The sequence below is a fragment of the Juglans microcarpa x Juglans regia genome, chromosome 3D (genome assembly GCF_004785595.1).
Source record: "Juglans microcarpa x Juglans regia isolate MS1-56 chromosome 3D, Jm3101_v1.0, whole genome shotgun sequence".
Lineage (NCBI taxonomy): Eukaryota > Viridiplantae > Streptophyta > Magnoliopsida > Fagales > Juglandaceae > Juglans > Juglans microcarpa x Juglans regia.
This window is the reverse complement of record NC_054598.1, coordinates 2,963,070-2,979,551: the sequence shown is the minus strand read 5'-3', so window position 1 is coordinate 2,979,551 and position 16,482 is coordinate 2,963,070. Positions and strand designations below refer to the sequence as shown.

General features: G+C 39.2%; 1 pseudogene; it reads left to right on the top strand.

The window, feature by feature from the left end:
• The window catches only part of LOC121255403, a 28,337-nt pseudogene that overhangs the window by 10,490 nt on the left and 1,365 nt on the right, over positions 1–16,482 (top strand).

Here is a 16,482-nt window from a genome sequence, read left to right as displayed (position 1 = left end):
ACACATGCACCTAGATTTTTAGAATTAACAACACCAATAACTAATATCACAACCAAGGAGAGCATGTAAAGGCAGTAATACCAAAAAAAATACGAGGAGGAATAATCACAAAATAACAAAGACAAAAACAAAACAAAAGACAATGCAGGTAAAGCATGCAATGCATGTTATGCATGTTTCAACCCTCAGGTCAATGCACAAATACCAATAGCCTTTCGAAGTAATTCAAACCGAAGCCCATCCAAAGGTTTAGTGAAAAGGTCGGCTAGTTGGTGTTCGGTGGGAATGTACTCAAGAGTCACCACACGTGTTTCTACCAGCTCTCGAATAAGATGATGTCTAATGTCAATGTGCTTGGTCCTAGAGTGTTGGACAGGATTTTTTGAAATGTTTATGGCACTAGTATTGTCACAATAAATGCTCATCATACCTTGAGTAATACCATAGTCACACAACATTTGCTTCATCCACAACAATTGCGTGCAACAGCTGCCTGCAGCAATATATTCAGCCTCAGCCGTGGACAGCGATATGGAATTTTGCTTCTTGCTCATCCAGGCAACAAGGTTTGTGCCGACATAGAAACACCCACCAGAAGTACTTTTTCTATCATCTGCATTACCTGCCCAATCAGCATCGGAATAGCCTGCAAGCTCAGTATTAGAGTCTCTAGAATACCAGATCCCATAATTGACTGTCTCATTTACATAGCGAAGTATGCGTTTGACAGCTACTAAATGAGATTCCTTAGGATTAGCTTGAAATCTAGCACAGACCCCAACACTAAAAGCAATGTCTGGTCTACTTGCAGTGAGATACAGTAGACTCCCAATTATGCTCCTATACAAGGATTGCTCAACATTCTTGCCTGACCCATCAGTACTAAGCTTAACACTCGTGCTCATAGGGGTTCTGGCATGGCTTTTCCCATCTAATCCAAATTTTTTGATTAATTCCTTTGCATATTTGGATTGAGATATAAACAGCCCATTGTCTAACTGTTTCACCTGGAGTCCTAAGAAAAAGGTTAGTTCACCTACCATGCTCATTTCAAATTCATTTTTCATTTCTTCAGCAAACTCAAGAGCCAAGGCGTCAACCGATGATCCAAAGACAATGTCATCCACATAGATTTGAGCAACTGTTATGTCTTCTCCAACTTTTCTGATAAACAGTGTTCTGTCAACACTTCCTCTCAGAAAATTGTGATCTTCAAGATATGAAGTAAGCCTCTCATACCAAGCTCTAGGAGCTTGTTTCAAACCATATAAGGCTTTCTTCAACCTATAGACATGATTAGGATATTTTGGATCATTAAAGCCTTTTGGTTGTTCGACGTACACTTCTTCTTGGAGGATCCCATTCAGAAATGCACTCTTGACATCCATTTGATATAGCTTGAAACACATGTGGCATGCAATGCTTAATAATATCCGGATAGATTCAAGTCTGGCAACTGGAGCAAAGGTCTCGTCAAAGTCTATTCCTTCCATCTGTGCATACCCTTGAGCAACCAATCTTGCTTTATTTCTCACTATTGTACCATTCTCATCCGACTTATTCTTAAATATCCACTTAGTACCCACGACATTGTGATTCTCTGGTCTTGGCACCAAGTACCACACATTATTCCTCACAAATTGGTTTATTTCTTCATGCATAGCATTCAACCAATTCTCATCATTTAAGGCTTCTTCGACTCTTTTTGGTTCAATTTGTGAGATGTAGCTTGAGTAAGCCAATTGATTTATCACTTTCCTCCTCAGCCTCATTCCTTCATCAATGTGTCCTATGATGTTATCCTGAGGATGATTTAACTTTACTCTTGACGAGGGCTCCTTTTGGTAACTCACTTTCTCATTTGATGAGGTCTCTAAGTTCTCATTTAGAGTACCAAAATCTTCTTGCCCAGTTTCACTCGGTGTGTGAGTTTGCTCTTCCTTGTTCAACTCCTCTCTAGGAGCATCATTGACCACCACATTTATGGATTCCATGACGGTTTGGGTGCGTAGATTGTAGCTCCTATACGCACGACTGTTTCTGGAATATCCAAGAAAAATTCCCTCATCACTCTTAGGGTCAAACTTAGCTAAGTTTTCCCTATCTCTCAAAATGTAGCATTTACTACCAAACACTCGAAAGTATTTCACATTTGGTTTCTTTCCTTTCCACATCTCATATGGTGTTTTGGAAGTGTTTGGTCGTGGATAGACTCTATTCACAATATGACATGCTGTGTTCACAGCTTCTCCCCAGAAGTGAGTAGGTACATTTTTACTGTGAATCATGACCCGTGCCATTTCTTGAATAACTCTGTTCTTTCTTTCGACCACTCCATTTTGTTGTGGAGTGATAGGGGCAGAAAATTCATGACTGATACCTTCTTCATCACAGAAACTCTCAAGATTTGAGTTTTCAAACTCTCTTCCATGATCACTCCTAATTCTAACTATTGCTTTCCCTTGCTCATTTTGAAGTTTCTTGCACAAAGTTCTAATCACATTAGGAGCTTCACCTTTTTCTCTCAGAAATTCTACCCAGGAGTATCTGGTGAAATCATCTACCATTACCAGTATGTATTTCTTTCCCCCAGGCTCTCAGTTCTAGAGGGTCCCATAAGATCAATGTGCAGCAACTCTAATGGTCGTTCGGTCAGAATAGCCGTTGTGTGCTTGTGAGCTGTTCTAACTTGTTTTCCCAACTGACATGACCCACAAACAGGAGTCTCTACTTTACCCAGCTCAGGCAATCCTACCACCATCTCTTTCTTGGCAATCTTAGACAGATTTTTGTGATTCACATGTCCAAGTCTTTGATGCCAGAGGTCAGTAGCCTCATTCTTAGCACTATTGCAACTATGCTGAGGATTAGGGGCAATGCCATAACAATTATCAGATGTCCTTGTTCCTTGCATCATGCAATTTCCATTATTATCTGAAACAATACACATATCTTTTGAAAAACGGACTTCTGCACCATTGTCACACATTTGGCTTATACTGAGGAGATTGGCTTTTAATCCATCAACAAATAGGACTTCTCTCAAGATGGGCAGTCCAGGTATTTCAATTTCACCCCTTCCTATTATATCAGCTTTACCTCCATCTCCAAATGTTACTGTTCCACACTTGTACTCTTCAACTGTTTTAAATAGACTTTTATCACCTGACATGTGGCGAGAACATCCGCTATCAAGGTACCACATGTAGGTGTCTCTGGTCTTTAGAGCAATGTGTGCCACATGGCAAGTGTGTATTTTTCCAGTTCTGACCCACATTTTTCTAACTTTTGGAGAGATGTCCTTTTTGCTGGTTGACAGTTGGTCTATCTTGACATTTAGCATCTCATTTTGTCTGGTTAGGGCCCTGACTTGACTCCAAAGATTCAAATGCTCTCTTCTTGATTTACTATTTCCATCTCTCATAGGATTCCTCCTAAGCTCATAGCAGTTTGGTCGAATGTGACCAAACTTACCACAATTATGGCACACATAATTCTCCTTGCGATCTCTTTGTCCCTGAAGAATGAGGCATACTTAGGAGCAGTTATGGGATTTTTATCCATTTTTGGTGAGTACACACTTCTACTTTGAGAGCGTGTATGATCATACATGGTGTATCTCTTCAATTTAACACAGTCTCCTACAACATGACCAGTCTTACCACAGTGGTGACACACATGACTTGTATTTCGAACTCTTGACTTATCATGAGACTGAACACCCATATTTACATGAGAGGATTTCTTACCCTTGTCAGATGGGTTAGCATCCCCTTTTGCAATTGACTCACGAACAAACACAGTTTTCCTCTCATTCTTATAGGAGACTTTTGAGGTAGTAGCTGCATCAAATTTCTCTGTATTATATCCTAGTCCACTCTTGTCACCAGGAGGCTTTCCTGACTCCAGGATTTCATCCAGCTTTTCTTTCCTAGTGGACAAGGATTTCAGTTCATCCTTCAACAGAATCATCTCACTTTCTTGTTTTTTTTAATTCCTCTTCTAGAGAAACATTTCTTATTTTCAACTGATCAGTTAAACCAATGGCTTCATTTAATTTGCTTTGAAGCTCTTCATTTTCTCGTTTGCTGAAGTCTATCTCCTCAATGTGCGCTTTGTTGCGCTTTCTCAATTTAACACATTCATTGTACAGCTTCTCGTAGACTTCTTGCAACTGATCTTCATACCCAGATTCATTTCCAGATATGCTCCCATCATCAGACACTGATTCACTACATTGACTTTTGCTGCTGACAGAGGTAGTGAATGCCATGTAGTTAAGATTTCTTTTTGGAGAAGAGTTATCTGATGATTCACTCGACTCTGATTCACTCTCACTTAGAGATGCAATCTTAGCTCTTTCTTTTGCCTTTTTGTAGTTTGCACATTCCAGACGAATGTGTCCAAATCCATGACATTCATGACACTGCACCCTTGATTGTACCTTGTCTTTATTTGTTCTAGTGTACTTCTCAGTGCTTCTCTCTTTGTTCCCTGAACTTGAGCCTCTATTATATCTTTCAAACTTTTTCTTCTCTGGCCTCTGGTTCTTATTGTTTCTAGCCACAAACATTTTCCTGAACTTCTTAGCATAAAATGCTATTTCTCTGTCACTCATAGCCGACTCATCGGATGACTCATCTGACTCTTCTCTAATGGTATTGAGGGCTATGGACTTGTGTTTCTTATCCACAGGAAAAGTGTGTTCATATGTTTGTAGAGAGCCTACCAATTCTTCAATTCTCATACTGTCTAGATCTTTGCTTTCTTCAATAGCAGTAACTTTAGGACGAAACCTCTCAGGGAGTGATCTGAGAACTTTTCTCACAATTCTGTTCTCAGGAATTCTGTCCCCTAGATTAAAACGAGAATTGACAACATCATTTAGTTTGGCATAAAAGGCATCGAAGGTTTCATCATCCTTCATTCTAAGTTCTTCAAAACTTGTGGTCAGCATTTGGAGTTTAGAATTCTTTACAGCTTTGGTACCCTCATGGGTGACCTCAAGAATGTCCCAAGCTTCTTTGCAATTCTCACACATGGAGATTCGCTTGAACTCCTCCTGGGACACGGCCATGAAAATTGCATTCAGGCCTTTGCTATTCCAACCACACTCACTAATTTCCTCCCTAGAGTAATTATCCACACCTTTGGGAGTTTGAACTCCTTCAATAATAGTGACTGGTTCTCTCCATCCCTTTGTTATAGAAACCCACACTCGTTCATCCACAGATTTTAGAAAAGCTCTCATTCGAACTTTCCAATAAGCATAGTTGTTTCCATCAAAATAAGGTGGCGATGTGAGAGATTGAGACTTATCCATTTTAACCACTACAGCAGGATCACACTCAGGAATTTAATCCCAGCGGAGTGAACCCGCTCTGATACCAATTGAAAAAGCAGTGGTTCTACCAATCACTACACCTAGAGGGGGGTGAATAGGTGTATTCCAATTTTGATCGTCTTTTCAATATTAGAAACAAATAAACAGTTAATCAATGGATACAAACAATTAACACAATGATTTTGGTCACGAAGTGGAAACTCATTTGAAGAACTTCTTCAAATTCTAAAACCACTTCGGGTGTAAGGCACCACCTAAAATCCACTATAGAAAAAGTTTATTACAACCAATTTAGAGACACTCACAAAACCTTTGTAGTTCCTAAACCTGGCTTGCAACATCACGAATGACCCACTCGATCTCTACACGCATGTAATGTCGGAACTCCGACCTTCTATAGCTTTCCACGAGAACCTCTCGATCTCTGCATCACAGCAGCTCCGGAAACCTTCCGGCCAACAACACGTCCATTTCAATGGACTTTGAATGAGATTTTATCTTGAGTGTGGTGTGGTGGATATGTGTTTGGCTAAGAGAGATTCACAAGGTGAGGAATAGGTTTCTCTCTTTGGCTTTTGAAACACTTAGGGTTCTTCTCTCTTTTTCCACACCTTAGAACAGAAATGATCTGTTCTATTTATAGTTCAAGCAAGTCACGGCGCTCAAAACATGAATCTTTAGGTTGTCTTGAACATTGGCTCGAGCGAAGTGTCGAGCGAATGTCGAGCGCACGTTATCTTCCTGAAACCGCTCGAGCGAGGTGTCGAGCGAAGGTCAAGCGAAGGTCTCTGGATGAGTTCAGCTCGCGCGCACCATCGAGCGCACATCGAGCGAACCATTCTGGATGAGTTACGCTCGAGCGCTAAGTCGAGCGCACATCGAGCGAGCCACTCTGGATGAGTTCGCTCGAGCGCTGGGTCGAGCGCACATCGAGCGAGCCACTCTGGATGAGTTCCGCTCGAGCGCTGGGTCGAGCGCACATCGAGCGAGTCACTCTGGATGGGTTCTGCTCGAGCGTTACGTCAAGCTCACCTCGAGCGAACCACTCTGCCTGGGGTTCCGCTCGAGCGCTTAGTCGAGCGCCCATCGAGCGAACCACTCTGCCTGGGTTCCGCTCGAGCGATTAGTCAAGCGCACATCGAGCGAACCACTCTGCCTGGTTCCGCTCGAGCGCCAGGTCGAGCGCCCATCGAGCGAACCTCTCTGGAAGGTTCCGCTCGAGCGCCAGTCGAGCCATGTTGAGCACACTTCAATCTTTTTCATGAACACACTTGTTACAACTCAACTTTACATAGGTTTTCACAAGAATATGCCAATTAACTCATTTTTCCCTCAACAAGTGTAAACCAGACCGAATATATATATATATATATATATATATATATTTGCAAGCGAATATAGATAAATATAACACATGGTATTTAATTGATTCGGCTAATGGTCTATATATGTGCATGCCTAGCTTGATAATAAATATATATAGTTCCTTCAATGGTCAATCAAAATGGTGGCTTCTCAGGCATTAAAACGTATTTAGTAAAACCGTAATATGTAATAGGTTACTAGATTGCTACTAATACATGGAAAAAAGATTGAAATTATTAAATGTAGCCCAATATTATTGATATACTTAGTCCACTACTTTTATAGGAACTTATTAAAATATCAAAATTGACGTTATTTGATGTGTTACGTTAAATTGTAAAACTATTTTTATTATAAAATAGATTTAACGTATATTATATATAAAGTCATGTTAGTTTATAAATTTATTTTTATGTGAACTTTTGTGGTAGTAACACTTCTCAAATATTAATCATGATATACACAAATTAGAGTAGTGTTACACTTGACGAGGGTGTAGCCCGAGAATGAGTTCCGAGAAAGCCAAATCCTCTTTTGTATTTTGATATTTTTTATAGATTTTTTTATATCCTTAAATTTTTTTAAAAAAATTTACAATATCATTAAAAAATACATTCTTAATCACTAAATAAATAAAAAAATAAAAATATCGGAATCTATATTAGGACCAACTATCGGTAGCTCTATCATTTTCTTACAAATTAATTGTGGCCGACTTTCTATGTTCGTAAAGAGGAGCTTCTCGAACTCTGAGAGGCGGCCAATATTAGCAAAAACTCAGGAAAGAAAAGTAGAGCTTCATTAACATGTTGAAAATTACCAGTCTAGAAAACATTGGACCCGTGCTTGATCAGGGTATATAGGGTTTTGTTTTACTATTATCATTCTTTCACAACACATACTACTACACTTATTTTTATTTTTATTTTTTTTTATGATTCTTAAATTAATTGAATTCTTCTACTTATCATCCAAATAATACATGATATTTGGTAAGAGAAAAAAATAAAAAATATAATCTTAATGAATATAATTTTTCTATAATAAAATCATAATCATGATAAAGGTTACGTAAGTAGGGAGAGGCAGGCTAGGAGAAATCGAGTACACGAGTGTGCATCAACCGTACATGAAGCCCTTCGCTATAAATAGACATTTATATCATGTGCTGCATATTGAGAGAGAGTGGGTTCTATGAAGAAGAAGCCTCCGAAGGCTCGTGTTTTTTGCATCCTGTGAAGGAAGTTATTCCTTGGGCCGGACTAGGAGAAAGGCCCAAGTCGAAGCCCATATGTGATGTCTAGGCATAGTCGAGTGTTCTAGGAGGATTTGGGTCAAAACCTGGGCATAAGATCTGGGTCGGGCCGTGCACATGTCGAAAGCCCAACTAGAAGACATGATAAAGACTTAAGGAAGAAGGGATGTCATATTCGATGCAACCCAAAAATGTGCAGGGTGGTGCACCCCTGCATTAATGTGGCGTCGAGAAACTTAAAGGAGAAGGTAAGCCGCATTCAATGCAACCCAAGAATATCTAGTGCAGTTCACACCGAGCATTAATGGAACAGAAGACGCTTAGGAAAGAAGACTCGCCGCATTCAATGTAGCCTAAGACGCGACAAGTGGACATCATGAATATCCGATCTCCTACAAAGCAACACCCCATTACTATGGAGACCAAACTGACAGGTATAAATAGACGCCTCCGACAATCGACAAGAAGGTTGATATCTACACATATCTATACTATTATTTCCTCTCTTCATCTCTAACATTGAAACTAACTTGAGCGTCAAAGGTACAAAGGACCCCAAGGTCCCTTTCTCCATTATTCAGGGAAGAGTCCGAGCGCTGCTAGCGTGGAGTTGCCTAGGCCCGCAAAACATGACAACAACAATGACGCCATCTGTGGGATATTCTGTTTCCCATAAATTGCGTGTCCATCGTATGCCGGTGAGAATGTGCTCTTAGAACTCACGACGCAAAGAAGCAAGATCCGAAGCAATGCCGGCGACAACACGCTCTCAGAACTCACGACATGAAGAAGCAAGATCCAAAGCAATGCAAGGAAGACTCACTGAACAGGCTGAGACAATATAGAAACTTATGGACGAAATGGAGACCCTTCGTCGAGAGAATGCTATCCTGTGAAGGGGAGACGGGGAACAAAAAGGAGATCAACAGAGCCATCACTCCGAGATCCGCCAACCCCCCAACGCAACAGCGGCAGAGGAAGAACGACATAGGGTGGACCTCCAGATCCAAAAGCTCCATAACAAGTACGATGAGGTGGCTAAGCAAATAAGCCCACCATAAACTATGGATCAACTTTTCACTAGCACTGAGCTGCCATATAACGCCGAGGTTATGGCGGTACCTCTACCTTCAAGGCTCAAAATTCTACAGATTGACGTATATGACGGGTCAAAAGATCCCTTGGAACACTTAGAAACTTTCAAGGCCCATATGACCTTCCACGGCTTCCCTAGTGAGGTTGCATAACGAGCATTCCCTCTTACTTTGAAGGGACAACGGGAGCATGGTTTGGGTCCCTACGACCTAGGACCATTGTCAATTTTACCGAGCTGGCCCGTCTTTTCTTAACATAGTTCATGGCCAGTCGGAAAAGGAGAAGACCAGTAACCTACCTCTTGACTATGAAGCAAGAGATGATGAGAGTCTCAAGTCATATATTTCTCGCTTTAACAAAAACTGTATGACGACAGGGGACCAAGATGAGAAAATCACATTGCCAGCATTATGGGGGGGGGGGGGGGTCTGGCCCTGCAACCCCTTTTATGACAAAAATTGCTCAAAAAACCCCGACTTCACTAAAAGAGTTCATGGACTGCACATACGATTTTATAAACGCGGAAGACATGCTCCGAGCACTAATTGCCCCTAGGCAAACCAAGATGGAAAGGGCGGACAAGAGGACAACTGACCAAAGCAGAGGGTCGAACCGGGACAACAACAAGAAAAGAACCTATGAAACAAAGAGCAAGGGAGAGCAGATCTCACGAGGGAAGCCCGTACCACGCATCCACTCCAACCTGACGGTAGAAACTGAGGGAGAACCGAACTCCCAAGATGAACGAAGGCGAGATTCATCACATCCCAAGTATTATACCTACCACAAGACCGGTGGACATAAAACTAAAGATTGCTTCACTAGGAAGCAAAAATTGAGGAAATGGAGGCCTAAATAGATCAACGTGGTAATGAGAGAAGCGAACAACAACGTGACAATCATCCCTACTCTCGGAGAAGCCGAAGTCCTCCTCTGAGAAATAGAAGTCCCACTCTGAGGAATCACAGTCTTGCTCAGAGGAATCAAGATTCCGTCAGACGGAATCAAAGTTTTGCTCAGAAAAGCCAGAGTCCTCAGGCTAGTCCTAACAAAAGAAGAACCATAGTTCGACATAGAGTAAGTTCTCATCGGAGAAGTCCAAATAAAAGACAACCCCCAATAGGCGAAATCCGCACAACTATTGTCCTCCGCTCTACCAACTGAGCTAAGGTCGGTTCGGTATTGATATTGTGTATGTATATTTATTAATTAATTCTAGAACATTGCCACAACCAAAAATAATTGAAGTTGGAAAAACGATACGTTTCAATGCATAAACTTTAGCAGCTGATATAAATGCATATATAGAGTACTAGTATAAGTAAACATAATATTGAAATAAAAATGATAATAATAGGAATGGAAAATTAAATTAAATTACCGAATGCTTTCAGTTTTAAGAATATTATATCACATTCTACATCCATCTATATTTATTAAAAAAAACAAATAGATAAATCTATAACTATATGCTTGACATTTACAACGACTCTTAAGGCATGTTTAAGATGGCGGTGGAAAATATAACTTATAGTTTTAGGATTTATTTGAGATTAAAAAGTACTGTTTTAATATGTAATACCTAAACAACCTAATTTGTTCATTAAAGAGCTTTCAAGACTACTTAAACAACCCCAAACAAGTCCTAAGTAGGAGGGTTGGCACTCTATAGTACTCTACCCTGTTTTTCAATTTTTAAATAAAAGAGGTCATTTCTAATTTTATATCTAAATTAGTCAAGGAAAAAAAAATAAATGATCTATTTGTAAGTTTCTGGATTGACACGTGAACTATATATACATCACTTATGTGGTAGCTTGCCACATCAGCATTCTTAAAAAATTATTAATATTCAATTAAACTCTTTATTTAAATACATTAAGAGAAATGGTATTTGCAGTCGTGAAGTGCACAAGTACTGTCTAATTCCTTATGAGTAAATATGAGATTCACATGAAAACAAAATTAATTTTTTAATAATAGATCTCACTATTTTTCAAAAAAATTACACAAAATTTACACATTTAATGACTATAAATAGTATTACTCATATATTAATAAGCCCTACAATAATTATTATGCACATACCTAACTTATAAATAGCATATATAATTGGTTAGAAAAAAAAAATAGCATCTACAATTGAAATATGAAACACGGTCCATCCTATGCAATTCAATTGTATCCCTAGTACTCCACCAGAGAAAGTCTATTTCTTTAACAAAAAAAGAGAAAGTCTATTTTCAACCAGCAAGGGGAACCGCGGAGTAGCCGCGTCCCATGTGGCAAAATAGAAACGATGACATTTCTATCTTCATCGTCTTCCCCTTTTTTCCTCATTTTAGAATCAAGACTGAGACAACCATTTCTAGAGCTCCCAGACCACTCGAAATCGTAATTTCCCCCATTTCCAGAACTCCCTCGAAATCCACCTTCCTCCTTTCCTCCTTCGTCTTCCATTGAAAGTTCTCACTCCTCCATTTGGATAAATCCCAAAATTATTGAAAGTTTTTGCAAGGAACTGGGTGATTTTGACAAGAATGATCATTACTTTACCATTACCAAAACAACAAGTTATGTCGGCGTACTGACTACCAGTTTTTTCTAACAATTTAGAGCTTAAAGAGGCAATGGAAGATGATAGGGAGAAAAATAATTACCAAACTCATAAAGAGATATATAGAAACAAACCATTCAAATTAGAAATATTTTCTCTAAATATCTGATTGCTACCATGACAATATCAGGAAAAACGAAGAAGCTCGATCAAAAATTAAAACTAGATGGACGAGATTTACCAAACTCAAAGACGACGATGACCGCGATCTTCTTTCTTCCAGTATAAATCAAAGGGGATGAATATGAGTTGGGAGTGAAGTATAAATCAAGTTTTATGGGCAACAATCTGAGTTTCTTCCAGGATAGGAGCAAAATCGTAGTTTTTCTTCCAGACCCAACTTGTTCTGAAATTTGAGTTTTCTCTCTTCCTTTACCTCCCATTTACTTCTTTGTTTTGTTTTCTTTTTTTTTTCTTCTACTTCTTTTCCATCGCTGACGTGGCTTTATATATATATATATATATATATATATATATATATATATAACCCCATGGTTGCCCCACGGTTTCGCGTGTTGGTTGCCCCTAGCAAAGCTGAATACTCCAAGTAATAAATATACAACAACCACTTCAACATTGCAGGTTTGCCATTTAATATTATATATATATATATATATATATATATATATATTGGTTTCTAAGCAAATAAATTTCATTAGAAAAAAAAAAGATGATACATGAGGAAGGGGTGGGGTTCTCTAACAAATACCTCAATGCAATAACTACAGTGCAAAAGTGATAGAAAAAAGAAAATTAAAACAGTTTTTTGGACCAATTTCTTGGTCTCCACCCATGCCATACAAAGAGGGCGCCATCTTAAAAGATGGTTTTTAAATATCCACCAGAGGCGATGTAAATTGTGGATGCACTGCAGTTTGTTATCTTGAGATATTTTTTGGAAAGATTTTTAGTCACTTTTTCAAAATCATCAGTTATGGAAAGCAATAATATAATAGTCTATTTTACAAGATCGGCATTGGATGGACTGGTCTGCAGCATGCGCACTTGTGGTGGTACGTGGAGCCCACGCACTGATGGTTGAGAGGTGAGGTGGGGCATATCTGAAAGATTTTGAGGTGGACAATCTGCTGGTGTGGCGTGTGTAACTGGCAGACGCGTCGAGGAGCAGTGGCGCATGAGTGCCACGTGCAGAAGCAAGCCGCGCATGAGGCTCACGTGCCAACATTTTCGCCTCAATTCCACCTCCTTCCAGTAGATTGGCGACTGTAGTGTTGTGTGGTGGGGCGCGTGTCGACTGGTGGTCGTCGGAGAGGGGAGAAGGGGGGAAAAAAACACTTCCATAAAAGTATATAAAAAGGGAAAGGAGAGGACACATTCCTCTCCGGTGAGAACACTCATGAAAGGTTGGGGTTTCTAGAGAGAATGGAGACTTTCTCTTTCTAAAAGCCAAACGGCCTTGTAATATTTAATATTATATATCTACTTAGACGTTAAAGTGTAAACTAGGTCGGATAGATGAATCATCCATCATAAAGACTTTAGTTATAAAAAGATTTTATAAAAACAAACTTGTAAATTAATATGGTTTAATGTGAGTACGTTAAATTTTAAAATTATTTTTATTATAAAATAGATTTAATATTTCATATGAAGTCCCGTCAATTTGTAAATATTTAATTGATTCAACTAATGTTCTTCGTGCATGCAGCCTTGATGTTTAAGAATAGTTCCTTTAGTTTTAGTATATATATATTATGCTTAATTTGTGAAAAAACTAAGTACAGTCGGTCAATCAAATTTGGCTTCTAAGTAAGGCATCAAAACATTTTTTTTTTTTCTAAACAAGCAAGTGAACTTCATTAAAATTGGAAAAAATGATACATGATTAGGGGGTGAGGATCCCAAAAAATACCCTATTACAATAACCACAGTGTAAAAGTGGTGAAAAAAAAACATATTTTGGTACTAATTTCTTGGTCCCTATGCTTACCCTACAAAGAGGGTTCCGTCTTAAAAGACGGTCTGTTGGTAAGTCACCACCAGAGGTGGTGTAACGGGTGCACTGCAGTCAGTTGTCTTGAGATATTTTTTGGAGAGATTCGTGGTCCCTTTTTCAAGATCATCAATTAGGAAAATCGATATCAGAATGATAGATCTGGGACGGAACAAAAGTCTTCACCTGCCTCTGTAGTGGCGCATGTGGGCCACAAGCCGGTGGTTTGGACGTGAGGTGAAGCCGATCTGAAAGATCAAGAGGTGGGGAATCTGCTGGTACGGTGCGTGAAGCCCACGCGCTAAAACAAGCCACGCATGAGGACAACACGCATACTTTTTTGGTGCGGTTCCGCATCGTCCCAGTAGATCGGTGGCTGAGGAGTGTCGAGGTGGGGCACGTGTCGACTGATGGTGGCCGGAGGGTAATAGATCTGAGAAAAACAAAAATGGTAGAAGGAAGAGGAAAAAAAAAATACTACCATGAAGGCATATTCACACCTAAATAGCGGAAATGAAAAAGAAAAAGATCTAGAAGGAAATTGAGAGAGCCCTCCTCTCCGGCGAAGGCTATCACGATTATAAGGATAAGTTTTTTCTAGAGAAAAGTTACCTTCTCTTTCCAGAGAAAAAGGGAATGATAAACGGCATTAAAACGTATTTATTTAAACCATAATAACAGGTTATATATTACTGGCTAGAGGCCGGGTTGCACCTGTAAATTTTAGCGCCAGCATGCTTGGTACGTACGCTTTTTTATAGATGAGAATTTATTAAAATATTAACCATGACATATAAAAATTAATTGAAGTACTACTGGTCGACTTTCTAATTTCAGCAAGAAGAGCTCTTCGATCTCTGAGAGAGGGCCATTAATATTAGCAAAAAAATAAGGAAAAAAGAGGTAGAGCTTCATTAATTTGTTGAGTAAATTACCAGTCTAGAAAACATTGTTCCCCATGCTTGATAGTTGATCAGGCCGGTAGGCAAGGTTTTTCTATATGCAATAAAATCATGATGATGAAGGTTGCCCACCTGTAAGGGAGAGGCGGGTTAGGAGCGAATCGAGCGATCGCGTACACGATTATACATTAAGTCCTGTCGGTGTATCACTGTATGCAGGAACCCTCGCTATAAATATACATTAATATCTTGTTCTGCCTATTGAGAGAGAGAGAGAGAGAGAGAGAGAGAGATGAGTTCTGTGGAGGAGAAGCCTCATGCTGTTTGCATCCCATACCCAGCTCAAGGCCATGTTAATCCGATGCTCAAACTAGCAAAAGTCCTTCACCACAGAGGCTTCCACATAACTTTTATCCATACCGAGTTCAATCACAGACGCTTGCTCAAGGCCAGAGGTCCCGATTCCTTGGACGGCTTGCCGGACTTTCGCTTTGAAACCATCCCCGATGGTTTGCCTCCCTCCGATGCTGACGCAACCCAAGACATCCCATCACTGTGTGACTCTATCACAAAGAATTTCATGGTCCTCTTTCGAAATCTACTTGCGAAACTTAATGATACCGTCTCCTCGAATGTTCCTCCGGTGAGTTGCATAGTTAGTGATTTGAGCATGCATTTCGCCAATAACGTTGCTGAAGAACTGGGAATCCCTATCCTTCTGTTGTCGACTACGAGTGCCCGTGCCTTTTTAGGCTTTGCACATACCCGTCGTCTAGTCGAAAGTGGTCTACTTATACCACCCAAAGGTACGATATATTCCTTGGTCCTATTAATTGTTACTTCTTCGCGATCTTCCTTTTATCAAACATCTTCATATGCACTTCTATTTACGATCGAATCTCAAAATCTTGGACGGGAGATTTAATGTAACCTCAGCCTCACATTTTAATGCAAACATCAAAATCTCTCATAGCCTCATATTTTTTACTGTACAATAAGAGCTAAAGATCTATTTACTACAAGAGATGTTCTCTCTAGAGCTCTATAACTAGAGGTCGAAGCTGAAGAAGCCTCCTCAAAAATCTCACTCAGTGTCCAAAGTGAAAAGTCCTTGAAATCGTAGGCACTCTATACTTTTTATTTGACCATCTTTTCGGTGCGTCTCAGTAGTAGCGAGAGATATCTGTTTTGCGTGTCTAACCGTCTCTCCCTTTTCCACTTTCTTCTGACACCTTCTTGCCTCCTAACACTCTCACCCCCTTGTCTCTTCTTATCCTCTCTCCCTCTCTCTCACTTTGTCTTCTAGTGATGGCCTTCTTGATGAGCTGGGTCTTGAGAGCCGTTTTGGGCCTGTTGTATTTTATCCTCTCACACTCAGTTTAAATGGAAGGCCAACAATAAAGTTTGTTAGAAATTATATATTATGAAAAGTGTTTTGAGTCTTTAAAAAAATTATTAAAGAAAGTTTACAATATTCTGATTTGGAATATTATAATACATCATATTTACTTTATAATAAAAATATTTATAATCCAACTTACACTATCTAATCATCTCAATTTATGAGTTTTCTTTTATAAAATATTTTTTAGACCAAATATTTCTCACATGTTACAAAACATTCTCACAATATGTTACAGGATCACATAAAAATTTTCAAAGCCATCATGAATTGTACAATATTAATGAAGTCACTACCTTTTACTTTTCATAAAATAGAAATATTAACCTCACTTAAAAATATTAGCGGGGGTTTCTAGTTTACCATCAGGAATACATTGTGAACCATATTAAAAATAAAAAATAAAAGTTCTATATGGAATTAAGCCTTACACCATACATTCACATAATCTACAAGTGATTTGTCATTTTTGTTCTACTATCTTAATGCTTAAATATGTGTGTGTTTAAATAAAAAGACAAAAATGACAAATCACATATTGATTATGT